The 12,044-nt window shown below is 50.5% G+C and overlaps 1 long non-coding RNA gene across 2 annotated transcripts in view; it reads right to left on the bottom strand.

The window, feature by feature from the left end:
* Positions 1-11,828, bottom strand: part of LOC135311198 (uncharacterized) — a 57,292-nt gene extending 45,464 nt beyond the window's left edge. For both annotated transcript variants that reach the window (XR_010370996.1, XR_010370997.1), the window contains exon 1: positions 11,759-11,828. This is a non-coding gene — a long non-coding RNA (uncharacterized LOC135311198). The remainder of the gene's footprint in view (positions 1-11,758) is intronic.
* Between the last annotated feature and the right edge of the window lie 216 nt (positions 11,829-12,044).

The following is a 12,044-nucleotide window of genomic DNA, read 5'->3' as shown; positions in this document are numbered from 1 at the left end:
AGAACCTGGGGCAGGCAGCACGACAGCGAGGGAGGAATGAAGACTGGGGCAGAAAGCTGACAGAGCAAGATGGAGAAAGACAAGAAAAGCGACAAGAACAGGGCAGAGAGGGAAGAAAGAAGCCACAGGGACAGGGAACCGAGACAGGCAACGGCGGAGGGAAGGGGCCGGGAAGGGAACACCACAAAACGAACCACGGGGCAACGTGGTACAGAGCATGAGCAGGGAGGGAATTAACAATTAGGGACAGGGAGCCAGAGGAAAAAGAAAATACACCAAAAGGGAGATGGAGAGCAAAAGGAATCGCAATGCGTACAGAAAGAAGAGAGAACCAATTCTAAAATAGGGACATGGGGAAGCCAGAAAGGACAAAAGCTACAGGCTACAGGGCAGAGAGGGAAGAATTAACGAATAGACACAGAGAGCTGGGCAGAAAGAGACGGAGAAAGGCTAAAGATCTCACGGCCACCAGGGAAGAGAGGGAGGAATTTAAAAAACAGGGGTAAGAAGCCAGAGAGAGGGAGGGAGAGGCAACAATAAAATGGGGACGGGCCACAGGGCAGCGAGGAGGGAACCGAGGAATAAGGAAAAGATGCCAAAGAGAACACAATGTAGTATGGAAAAAAGGAACAGCGGCCTAGGGGGAAGGAGGAATTAAAGATCAGGCACTGGGAGGCAGACAGAGACAAACGAAGAAAAACCAACAGCAATGGGCTAGCAAGACAGAGAGGGAGGAAATTGGGCAATAAATCATAGCAGCAAGGAGTTGGACAGAGAGATGAGGACAAACAAACAGCACGGGTCTACGTGACAGAGAACGTGGAATTAGAACACAGAGAGGGAGCCTGTCAGAGGTGGAGATAAAAGCAGCAGAGAGGGGAAGAGAGGAAGCAGAAAGAGGGAAGAGCAGGACAGAGACAAGAAAGAACGATGTGGAGCAGGCTGGAAACACACAAAGAACCTGGGGCAGGCAGCACGACAGCGAGGGAGGAATGAAGACTAGGGGCAGAAAGCTGACAGAGCAAGATGGAGAAAGACAAGAAAAGCGACAAGAACAGGGCAGAGAGGGAAGAAAGAAGCCACAGGGACAGGGAGCCGAGACAGGCAACGACGGAGGGAAGGGGCCGGGGAGGGAACACCACAAAACAAACCACGGGGCTACGTGGTACAGAGCATGAGCAGGGAGGGAATTAACAATTAGGGACAGGGAGCCAGAGGAAAAAGAAAATACACCAAAAGGGAGACGGAGAGCAAAAGGAATCGCAATGCGTACAGAAAGAAGAGAGAGAACCAATTCTAAAATAGGGACATGGGGAAGCCAGAAAGGACAATAGCTACAGGCTACAGGGCAGAGAGGGAAGAATTAACGAATAGACACAGAGAGCTGGGCAGAAAGAGACGGAGAAAGGCTAAAGATCACACGGCCACCAGGGAAGAGAGGGAGGAATTTAAAAAACAGGGGCAAGAAGCCAGAGAGAGGGAGAGAGAGGGAACAATAAAATGGGGACGGGCCACAGGGCAGCGAGGAGGGAACCGAGGAATGAGAAAGAGGCCAAAGAGAACACAATGTAGTATGGAAAAAAGGAACAGCGGCCTAGGGGGAAGGAGGAATTAAAGATCAGGCACTGGGAGGCAGACAGAGACAAACGAAGAAACAAGTGAAAACAAACCAACAGCAATGGGCTAGCAAGACAGAGAGGGAGGAAACTGGGCAATAAATCATAGCAGCAAGGAGCTGGACAGAGAGATGAGGACAAACAAACAGCACGGGTCTACGTGACAGAGAACGTGGAATTAGAACACAGAGAGGGAGCCTGTCAGAGGTGGAGATAAAAGCAGCAGAGAGGGGAAGAGAGGCAGCAGAAAGAGGGAAGAGCAGGACAGAGACCAAGAAAGAACGATGAGGAGCAGGCTGGAAACACACAAAGAACCTGGGGCAGGCAGCACGACAGCGAGGGAGGAATGAAGACTGGGGCAGAAAGCTGACAGAGCAAGATGGAGAAAGACAAGAAAAGCGACAAGAACAGGGCAGAGAGGGAAGAAAGAAGCCACAGGGACAGGGAACCGAGACAGGCAACGGCGGAGGGAAGGGGCCGGGAAGGGAACACCACAAAACGAAGCACGGGGCAACGTGGTACAGAGCATGAGCAGGGAGAGAATTAACAATTAGGGACAGGGAGCCAGAGGAAAAAGAAAATACACCAAAAGGGAGATGGAGAGCAAAAGGAATCGCAATGCGTACAGAAAGAAGAGAGAACCAATTCTAAAATAGGGACATGGGGAAGCCAGAAAGGACAAAAGCTACAGGCTACAGGGCAGAGAGGGAAGAATTAACGAATAGACACAGAGAGCTGGGCAGAAAGAGACGGAGAAAGGCTAAAGATCACACGGCCACCAGGGAAGAGAGGGAGGAATTTAAAAAACAGGGGCAAGAAGCCAGAGAGAGGGAGGGAGAGGCAACAATAAAATGGGGACGGGCCACAGGGCAGCGAGGAGGGAACCGAGGAATAAGGAAAAGATGCCAAAGAGAACACAATGTAGTATGGAAAAAAGGAACAGCGGCCTAGGGGGAAGGAGGAATTAAAGATCAGGCACTGGGAGGCAGACAGAGACAAACGAAGAAAAACCAACAGCAATGGGCTAGCAAGACAGAGAGGGAGGAAATTGGGCAATAAATCATAGCAGCAAGGAGCTGGACAGAGAGAGATGAGGACAAACAAACAGCACGGGTCTACGTGACAGAGAACGTGGAATTAGAACACAGAAAGGGAGCCTGTCAGAGGTGGAGATAAAAGCAGCAGAGAGGGGAAGAGAGGCAGCAGAAAGAGGGAAGAGCAGGACAGAGACCAAGAAAGAACGATGAGGAGCAGGCTGGAAACACACAAAGAACCTGGGGCAGGCAGCACAACAGCGAGGGAGGAATGAAGACTGGGGCAGAAAGCTGACAGAGCAAGATGGAGAAAGACAAGAAAAGCGACAAGAACAGGGCAGAGAGGGAAGAAAGAAGCCACAGGGACAGGGAACCGAGACAGGCAACGGCGGAGGGAAGGGGCCGGGAAGGGAACACCACAAAACGAACCACGGGGTAACGTGGTACAGAGCATGAGCAGGGAGAGAATTAACAATTAGGGACAGGGAGCCAGAGGAAAAAGAAAATACACCAAAAGGGAGATGGAGAGCAAAAGGAATCGCCATGCGTACAGAAAGAAGAGAGAACCAATTCTAAAATAGGGACATGGGGAAGCCAGAAAGGACAATAGCTACAGGCTACAGGGCAGAGAGGGAAGAATTAACGAATAGACACAGAGAGCTGGGCAGAAAGAGACGGAGAAAGGCTAAAGATCACACGGCCACCAGGGAAGAGAGGGAGGAATTTAAAAAACAGGGGCAAGAAGCCAGAGAGAGGGAGGGAGAGGCAACAATAAAATGGGGACGGGCCACAGGGCAGCGAGGAGGGAACCGAGGAATGAGAAAGATGCCAAAGAGAACACAATGTAGTATGGAAAAAAGGAACAGCGGCCTAGGGGGAAGGAGGAATTAAAGATCAGGCACTGGGAGGCAGACAGAGACAAACGAAGAAACAAGTGAAAACAAACCAACAGCAATGGGCTAGCAAGACAGAGAGGGAGGAAACTGGGCAATAAATCATAGCAGCAAGGAGCTGGACAGAGAGAGATGAGGACAAACAAACAGCACGGGTCTACGTGACAGAGAACGTGGAATTAGAACACAGAGAGGGAGCCTGTCAGAGGTGGAGATAAAAGCAGCAGAGAGGGGAAGAGAGGCAGCAGAAAGAGGGAAGAGCAGGACAGAGACCAAGAAAGAACGATGAGGAGCAGGCTGGAAACACACAAAGAACCTGGGGCAGGCAGCACGACAGCGAGGGAGGAATGAAGACTGGGGCAGAAAGCTGACAGAGCAAGATGGAGAAAGACAAGAAAAGCGACAAGAACAGGGCAGAGAGGGAAGAAAGAAGCCACAGGGACAGGGAACCGAGACAGGCAACGGCGGAGGGAAGGGGCCGGGAAGGGAACACCACAAAACGAAGCACGGGGCAACGTGGTACAGAGCATGAGCAGGGAGAGAATTAACAATTAGGGACAGGGAGCCAGAGGAAAATGAAAATACACCAAAAGGGAGATGGAGAGCAAAAGGAATCGCAATGCGTACAGAAAGAAGAGAGAACCAATTCTAAAATAGGGACATGGGGAAGCCAGAAAGGACAAAAGCTACAGGCTACAGGGCAGAGAGGGAAGAATTAACGAATAGACACAGAGAGCTGGGCAGGAAGAGACGGAGAAAGGCTAAAGATCACACGGCCACCAGGGAAGAGAGGGAGGAATTTAAAAAACAGGGGCAAGAAGCCAGAGAGAGGGAGGGAGAGGCAACAATAAAATGGGGACGGGCCACAGGGCAGCGAGGAGGGAACCGAGGAATAAGGAAAAGATGCCAAAGAGAACACAATGTAGTATGGAAAAAAGGAACAGCGGCCTATGGGGAAGGAGGAATTAAAGATCAGGCACTGGGAGGCAGACAGAGACAAACGAAGAAAAACCAACAGCAATGGGCTAGCAAGACAGAGAGGGAGGAAATTGGGCAATAAATCATAGCAGCAAGGAGCTGGACAGAGAGAGATGAGGACAAACAAACAGCACGGGTCTACGTGACAGAGACCGTGGAATTAGAACACAGAGAGGGAGCCTGTCAGAGGTGGAGATAAAAGCAGCAGAGAGGGGAAGAGAGGAAGCAGAAAGAGGGAAGAGCAGGACAGAGACAAGAAAGAACGATGTGGAGCAGGCTGGAAACACACAAAGAACCTGGGGAAGGCAGCACGACAGCGAGGGAGGAATGAAGACTAGGGGCAGAAAGCTGACAGAGCAAGATGGAGAAAGACAAGAAAAGCGACAAGAACAGGGCAGAGAGGGAAGAAAGAAGCCACAGGGACAGGGAGCCGAGACAGGCAACGACGGAGGGAAGGGGCCGGGGAGGGAACACCACAAAACAAACCACGGGGCTACGTGGTACAGAGCATGAGCAGGGAGGGAATTAACAATTAGGGACAGGGAGCCAGAGGAAAAAGAAAATACACCAAAAGGGAGACGGAGAGCAAAAGGAATCGCAATGCGTACAGAAAGAAGAGAGAGAACCAATTCTAAAATAGGGACATGGGGAAGCCAGAAAGGACACAAGCTACAGGCTACAGGGCAGAGAGGAAAGAATTAACGAATAGACACAGAGAGCTGGGCAGGAAGAGACGGAGAAAGGCTAAAGATCACACGGCCACCAGGGAAGAGAGGGAGGAATTTAAAAAACAGGGGCAAGAAGCCAGAGAGAGGGAGGGAGAGGCAACAATAAAATGGGGACGGGCCACAGGGCAGCGAGGAGGGAACCGAGGAATAAGGAAAAGATGCCAAAGAGAACACAATGTAGTATGGAAAAAAGGAACAGCGGCCTATGGGGAAGGAGGAATTAAAGATCAGGCACTGGGAGGCAGACAGAGACAAAGGAAGAAAAACCAACAGCAATGGGCTAGCAAGACAGAGAGGGAGGAAATTGGGCAATAAATCATAGCAGCAAGGAGCTGGACAGAGAGAGATGAGGACAAACAAACAGCACGGGTCTACGTGACAGAGACCGTGGAATTAGAACACAGAGAGGGAGCCTGTCAGAGGTGGAGATAAAAGCAGCAGAGAGGGGAAGAGAGGCAGCAGAAAGTGGGAAGAGCAGGACAGAGACCAAGAAAGAACGATGAGGAGCAGGCTGGAAACACACAAAGAACCTGGGGCAGGCAGCACGACAGCGAGGGAGGAATGAAGACTGGGGCAGAAAGCTGACAGAGCAAGATGGAGAAAGACAAGAAAAGCGACAAGAACAGGGCAGAGAGGGAAGAAAGAAGCCACAGGGACAGGGAACCGAGACAGGCAACGGCGGAGGGAAGGGGCCGGGAAGGGAACACCACAAAACGAACCACGGGGCAACGTGGTACAGAGCATGAGCAGGGAGAGAATTAACAATTAGGGACAGGGAGCCAGAGGAAAAAGAAAATACACCAAAAGGGAGATGGAGAGCAAAAGGAATCGCAATGCGTACAGAAAGAAGAGAGAACCAATTCTAAAATAGGGACATGGGGAAGCCAGAAAGGACAAAAGCTACAGGCTACAGGGCAGAGAGGGAAGAATTAACGAATAGACACAGAGAGCTGGGCAGGAAGAGACGGAGAAAGGCTAAAGATCACACGGCCACCAGGGAAGAGAGGGAGGAATTTAAAAAACAGGGGCAAGAAGCCAGAGAGAGGGAGGGAGAGGCAACAATAAAATGGGGACGGGCCACAGGGCAGCGAGGAGGGAACCGAGGAATAAGGAAAAGATGCCAAAGAGAACACAATGTAGTATGGAAAAAAGGAACAGCGGCCTATGGGGAAGGAGGAATTAAAGATCAGGCACTGGGAGGCAGACAGAGACAAACGAAGAAAAACCAACAGCAATGGGCTAGCAAGACAGAGAGGGAGGAAACTGGGCAATAAATCATAGCAGCAAGGAGCTGGACAGAGAGAGATGAGGACAAACAAACAGCACGGGTCTACGTGACAGAGAACGTGGAATTAAAACACAGAGAGGGAGCCTGTCAGAGGTGGAGATAAAAGCAGCAGAGAGAGGGGAAGAGAGGCAGCAGAAAGTGGGAAGAGCAGGACAGAGACCAAGAAAGAACGATGAGGAGCAGGCTGGAAACACACAAAGAACCTGGGGCAGGCAGCACGACAGCGAGGGAGGAATGAAGACTAGGGGCAGAAAGCTGACAGAGCAAGATGGAGAAAGACAAGAAAAGCGACAAGAACAGGGCAGAGAGGGAAGAAAGAAGCCACAGGGACAGGGAGCCTAGACAGCCAACGACAGAGGGAAGGGGCCGGGGAGGGAACACCACAAAACGAACCACGGGGCTACGTGGTACAGAGCATGAGCAGGGAGGGAATTAACAATTAGGGACAGGGAGCCAGAGGAAAAAGAAAATACACCAAAAGGGAGATGGAGAGCAAAAGGAATCGCAATGCGTACAGAAAGAAGAGAGAGAACCAATTCTAAAATAGGGACATGGGGAAGCCAGAAAGGACAAAAGCTACAGGCTACAGGGCAGAGAGGGAAGAATTAACGAATAGACACAGAGAGCTGGGCAGAAAGAGACGGAGAAAGGCTAAAGATCTCACGGCCACCAGGGAAGAGAGGGAGGAATTTAAAAAACAGGGGTAAGAAGCCAGAGAGAGGGAGGGAGAGGCAACAATAAAATGGGGACGGGCCACAGGGCAGCGAGGAGGGAACCGAGGAATAAGGAAAAGATGCCAAAGAGAACACAATGTAGTATGGAAAAAAGGAACAGCGGCCTAGGGGGAAGGAGGAATTAAAGATCAGGCACTGGGAGGCAGACAGAGACAAACGAAGAAAAACCAACAGCAATGGGCTAGCAAGACAGAGAGGGAGGAAATTGGGCAATAAATCATAGCAGCAAGGAGCTGGACAGAGAGATGAGGACAAACAAACAGCACGGGTCTACGTGACAGAGAACGTGGAATTAGAACACAGAGAGGGAGCCTGTCAGAGGTGGAGATAAAAGCAGCAGAGAGGGGAAGAGAGGAAGCAGAAAGAGGGAAGAGCAGGACAGAGACAAGAAAGAACGATGTGGAGCAGGCTGGAAACACACAAAGAACCTGGGGAAGGCAGCACGACAGCGAGGGAGGAATGAAGACTAGGGGCAGAAAGCTGACAGAGCAAGATGGAGAAAGACAAGAAAAGCGACAAGAACAGGGCAGAGAGGGAAGAAAGAAGCCACAGGGACAGGGAGCCGAGACAGGCAACGGCGGAGGGAAGGGGCCGGGGAGGGAACACCACAAAACAAACCACGGGGCTACGTGGTACAGAGCATGAGCAGGGAGGGAATTAACAATTAGGGACAGGGAGCCAGAGGAAAAAGAAAATACACCAAAAGGGAGACGGAGAGCAAAAGGAATCGCAATGCGTACAGAAAGAAGAGAGAACCAATTCTAAAATAGGGACATGGGGAAGCCAGAAAGGACACAAGCTACAGGCTACAGGGCAGAGAGGAAAGAATTAACGAATAGACACAGAGAGCTGGGCAGGAAGAGACGGAGAAAGGCTAAAGATCACACGGCCACCAGGGAAGAGAGGGAGGAATTTAAAAAACAGGGGCAAGAAGCCAGAGAGAGGGAGGGAGAGGCAACAATAAAATGGGGACGGGCCACAGGGCAGCGAGGAGGGAACCGAGGAATAAGGAAAAGATGCCAAAGAGAACACAATGTAGTATGGAAAAAAGGAACAGCGGCCTATGGGGAAGGAGGAATTAAAGATCAGGCACTGGGAGGCAGACAGAGACAAAGGAAGAAAAACCAACAGCAATGGGCTAGCAAGACAGAGAGGGAGGAAATTGGGCAATAAATCATAGCAGCAAGGAGCTGGACAGAGAGAGATGAGGACAAACAAACAGCACGGGTCTACGTGACAGAGACCGTGGAATTAGAACACAGAGAGGGAGCCTGTCAGAGGTGGAGATAAAAGCAGCAGAGAGGGGAAGAGAGGCAGCAGAAAGTGGGAAGAGCAGGACAGAGACCAAGAAAGAACGATGAGGAGCAGGCTGGAAACACACAAAGAACCTGGGGCAGGCAGCACGACAGCGAGGGAGGAATGAAGACTGGGGCAGAAAGCTGACAGAGCAAGATGGAGAAAGACAAGAAAAGCGACAAGAACAGGGCAGAGAGGGAAGAAAGAAGCCACAGGGACAGGGAACCGAGACAGGCAACGGCAGAGGGAAGGGGCCGGGAAGGGAACACCACAAAACGAACCACGGGGCAACGTGGTACAGAGCATGAGCAGGGAGAGAATTAACAATTAGGGACAGGGAGCCAGAGGAAAAAGAAAATACACCAAAAGGGAGATGGAGAGCAAAAGGAATCGCAATGCGTACAGAAAGAAGAGAGAGAACCAATTCTAAAATAGGGACATGGGGAAGCCAGAAAGGACAAAAGCTACAGGCTACAGGGCAGAGAGGGAAGAATTAACGAATAGACACAGAGAGCTGGGCAGAAAGAGACGGAGAAAGGCTAAAGATCTCACGGCCACCAGGGAAGAGAGGGAGGAATTTAAAAAACAGGGGTAAGAAGCCAGAGAGAGGGAGGGAGAGGCAACAATAAAATGGGGACGGGCCACAGGGCAGCGAGGAGGGAACCGAGGAATAAGGAAAAGATGCCAAAGAGAACACAATGTAGTATGGAAAAAAGGAACAGCGGCCTAGGGGGAAGGAGGAATTAAAGATCAGGCACTGGGAGGCAGACAGAGACAAACGAAGAAAAACCAACAGCAATGGGCTAGCAAGACAGAGAGGGAGGAAATTGGGCAATAAATCATAGCAGCAAGGAGCTGGACAGAGAGATGAGGACAAACAAACAGCACGGGTCTACGTGACAGAGAACGTGGAATTAGAACACAGAGAGGGAGCCTGTCAGAGGTGGAGATAAAAGCAGCAGAGAGGGGAAGAGAGGAAGCAGAAAGAGGGAAGAGCAGGACAGAGACAAGAAAGAACGATGTGGAGCAGGCTGGAAACACACAAAGAACCTGGGGAAGGCAGCACGACAGCGAGGGAGGAATGAAGACTAGGGGCAGAAAGCTGACAGAGCAAGATGGAGAAAGACAAGAAAAGCGACAAGAACAGGGCAGAGAGGGAAGAAAGAAGCCACAGGGACAGGGAGCCGAGACAGGCAACGGCGGAGGGAAGGGGCCGGGGAGGGAACACCACAAAACAAACCACGGGGCTACGTGGTACAGAGCATGAGCAGGGAGGGAATTAACAATTAGGGACAGGGAGCCAGAGGAAAAAGAAAATACACCAAAAGGGAGACGGAGAGCAAAAGGAATCGCAATGCGTACAGAAAGAAGAGAGAACCAATTCTAAAATAGGGACATGGGGAAGCCAGAAAGGACACAAGCTACAGGCTACAGGGCAGAGAGGAAAGAATTAACGAATAGACACAGAGAGCTGGGCAGAAAGAGACGGAGAAAGGCTAAAGATCACACGGCCACCAGGGAAGAGAGGGAGGAATTTAAAAAACAGGGGCAAGAAGCCAGAGAGAGGGAGGGAGAGGCAACAATAAAATGGGGACGGGCCACAGGGCAGCGAGGAGGGAACCGAGGAATAAGGAAAAGATGCCAAAGAGAACACAATGTAGTATGGAAAAAAGGAACAGCGGCCTAGGGGGAAGGAGGAATTAAAGATCAGGCACTGGGAGGCAGACAGAGACAAAAGAAGAAAAACCAACAGCAATGGGCTAGCAAGACAGAGAGGGAGGAAATTGGGCAATAAATCATAGCAGCAAGGAGCTGGACAGAGAGAGATGAGGACAAACAAACAGCACGGGTCTACGTGACAGAGAACGTGGAATTAGAACACAGAGAGAGGGAGCCGGACAGAGAGGGGCCGAGAGAAAAATCTAGACAGGCTACAGTGGGCAGAGGCAGGAATTAAAACCTAGGGATAGGGAGCTGGACAGAGAGAGATGGAGATCACAGGGAACAGCGGTGGGTGCAGGAAGAGCAAGAATTCAAGAATAGGGAAAGGGAGCTGGACAGAGAAGAACTCAGAAAGGCAAGAACAGTAGCAGGGTACAGAGCAGAGAAGACGAATAAAAAGCGCGGGGGAGCGTTGAGGCAGACAGAGAGATTAAGAAAATGTCACGGGCTACGTGGCAAAGCAGGAGGAATTCAGAAACGGGGACGGGAACCAAGGAAGAGTGAGTTGGTGAAGGATAACGGGCATTAAAAGTGAGGGACGGGGAGCTGGGAAAAGCGAGAGGCAGAGAAAAACAGGATCACACAAAGCCAAAAAAGAAGAAACAGAACAACAGGAACAAGTGTAACCAAAGCGATGAAATCAATCAACCAGAGACGTTGTTACACTATGGGAACATGGAGCGTACGAATCAGTGTATCTGTTGATCTGCATTTTAGTCCCTAGGTAATCATTAATGTGAACAGAACAATAGGCAATGTGCTTCTGTCAGAAAAGGATGACAAAACGCGGTTTCGTGTAGCGGACTGAGAAAACTAGCCAAGACTGGCAAGATTAAGAGCCAAGACGGCAAAAGGTAATTCCGGCAGGGGGAAGATCGCGACCACCGACTCACGGACCACCACCGACTCAAGTAACACCACCTACTCAGAAGAGGACAACCGAGCCTGCGCAGTAATTTACATAAGGAAAGAGCAAGTTTGTACCAATCAGTAGACAGGACAATAATGAATATGTCTGACTACGTAAAATTTTGAGCTATAAATTGTAGGGGAAAGGTGCGTGAGGTACGCACGTTAGGAGGAGCGATCCCCGTGCATCCGGCGCCGTGAATAAAGAATGCCTGCTCTTTAATACTAAATTGGAGTTACAGAGTTGTTTCCAATTTTACCACGTTTTTCAGTAACACAGGGAGTCACACCAAGAGAGGCAGAGAAAGACAAAATACCGACAGGCTACAGGACAGAGCAGGAGGAATACAAAAAAACAGAGCCAGAGCCAGGGAGAGATGCAGAGAAAGAAAAAGTAGCCACAGGACAGAGAGGGAGGACTGAAAAGACAGGGAGGCATGCAGCCACTCAGAGCTAGATGGAGAAAGACGGTGCGGGTAAAGAGAGGGGGCCAGGGGAGAGACAGGGAGGGCCCAGGACGCACAAGAGAGGCAATGGGGCCCCAGTGGCCCAGGACTCACCGTGACTCTCGCTCTCAGCGCTGCTGGCACAATTTAGCCGTTCAGATGCTTCTTTCCCCTTCTCTCCTCCATTTCTTTTCTGCAGCTCTATGTTCTGAGTGTTTATTGCAAAAAATACTCTTACCCTAGAAGAGGCGCCTTTAGCATAGAGCAAGGAGCAAAGCACAAGTATTCTTTTGCATGCGCTTGCTCCACCAGATGTCGCAGAGACCCAGTTACAACTTTGGACATTGCCTTTTGGTGTGGGTAAAATCTGGCCTATGGGGCACTAATATAACAGAAAAAT

Source organism: Phalacrocorax carbo, unplaced genomic scaffold (assembly GCF_963921805.1).
Source record: "Phalacrocorax carbo unplaced genomic scaffold, bPhaCar2.1 SCAFFOLD_63, whole genome shotgun sequence".
NCBI classification, from domain to species: Eukaryota; Metazoa; Chordata; class Aves; order Suliformes; family Phalacrocoracidae; genus Phalacrocorax; species Phalacrocorax carbo.
Note: the sequence above shows the minus strand (reverse complement) of the source record. Positions and strands in the feature narration are given on the sequence as shown.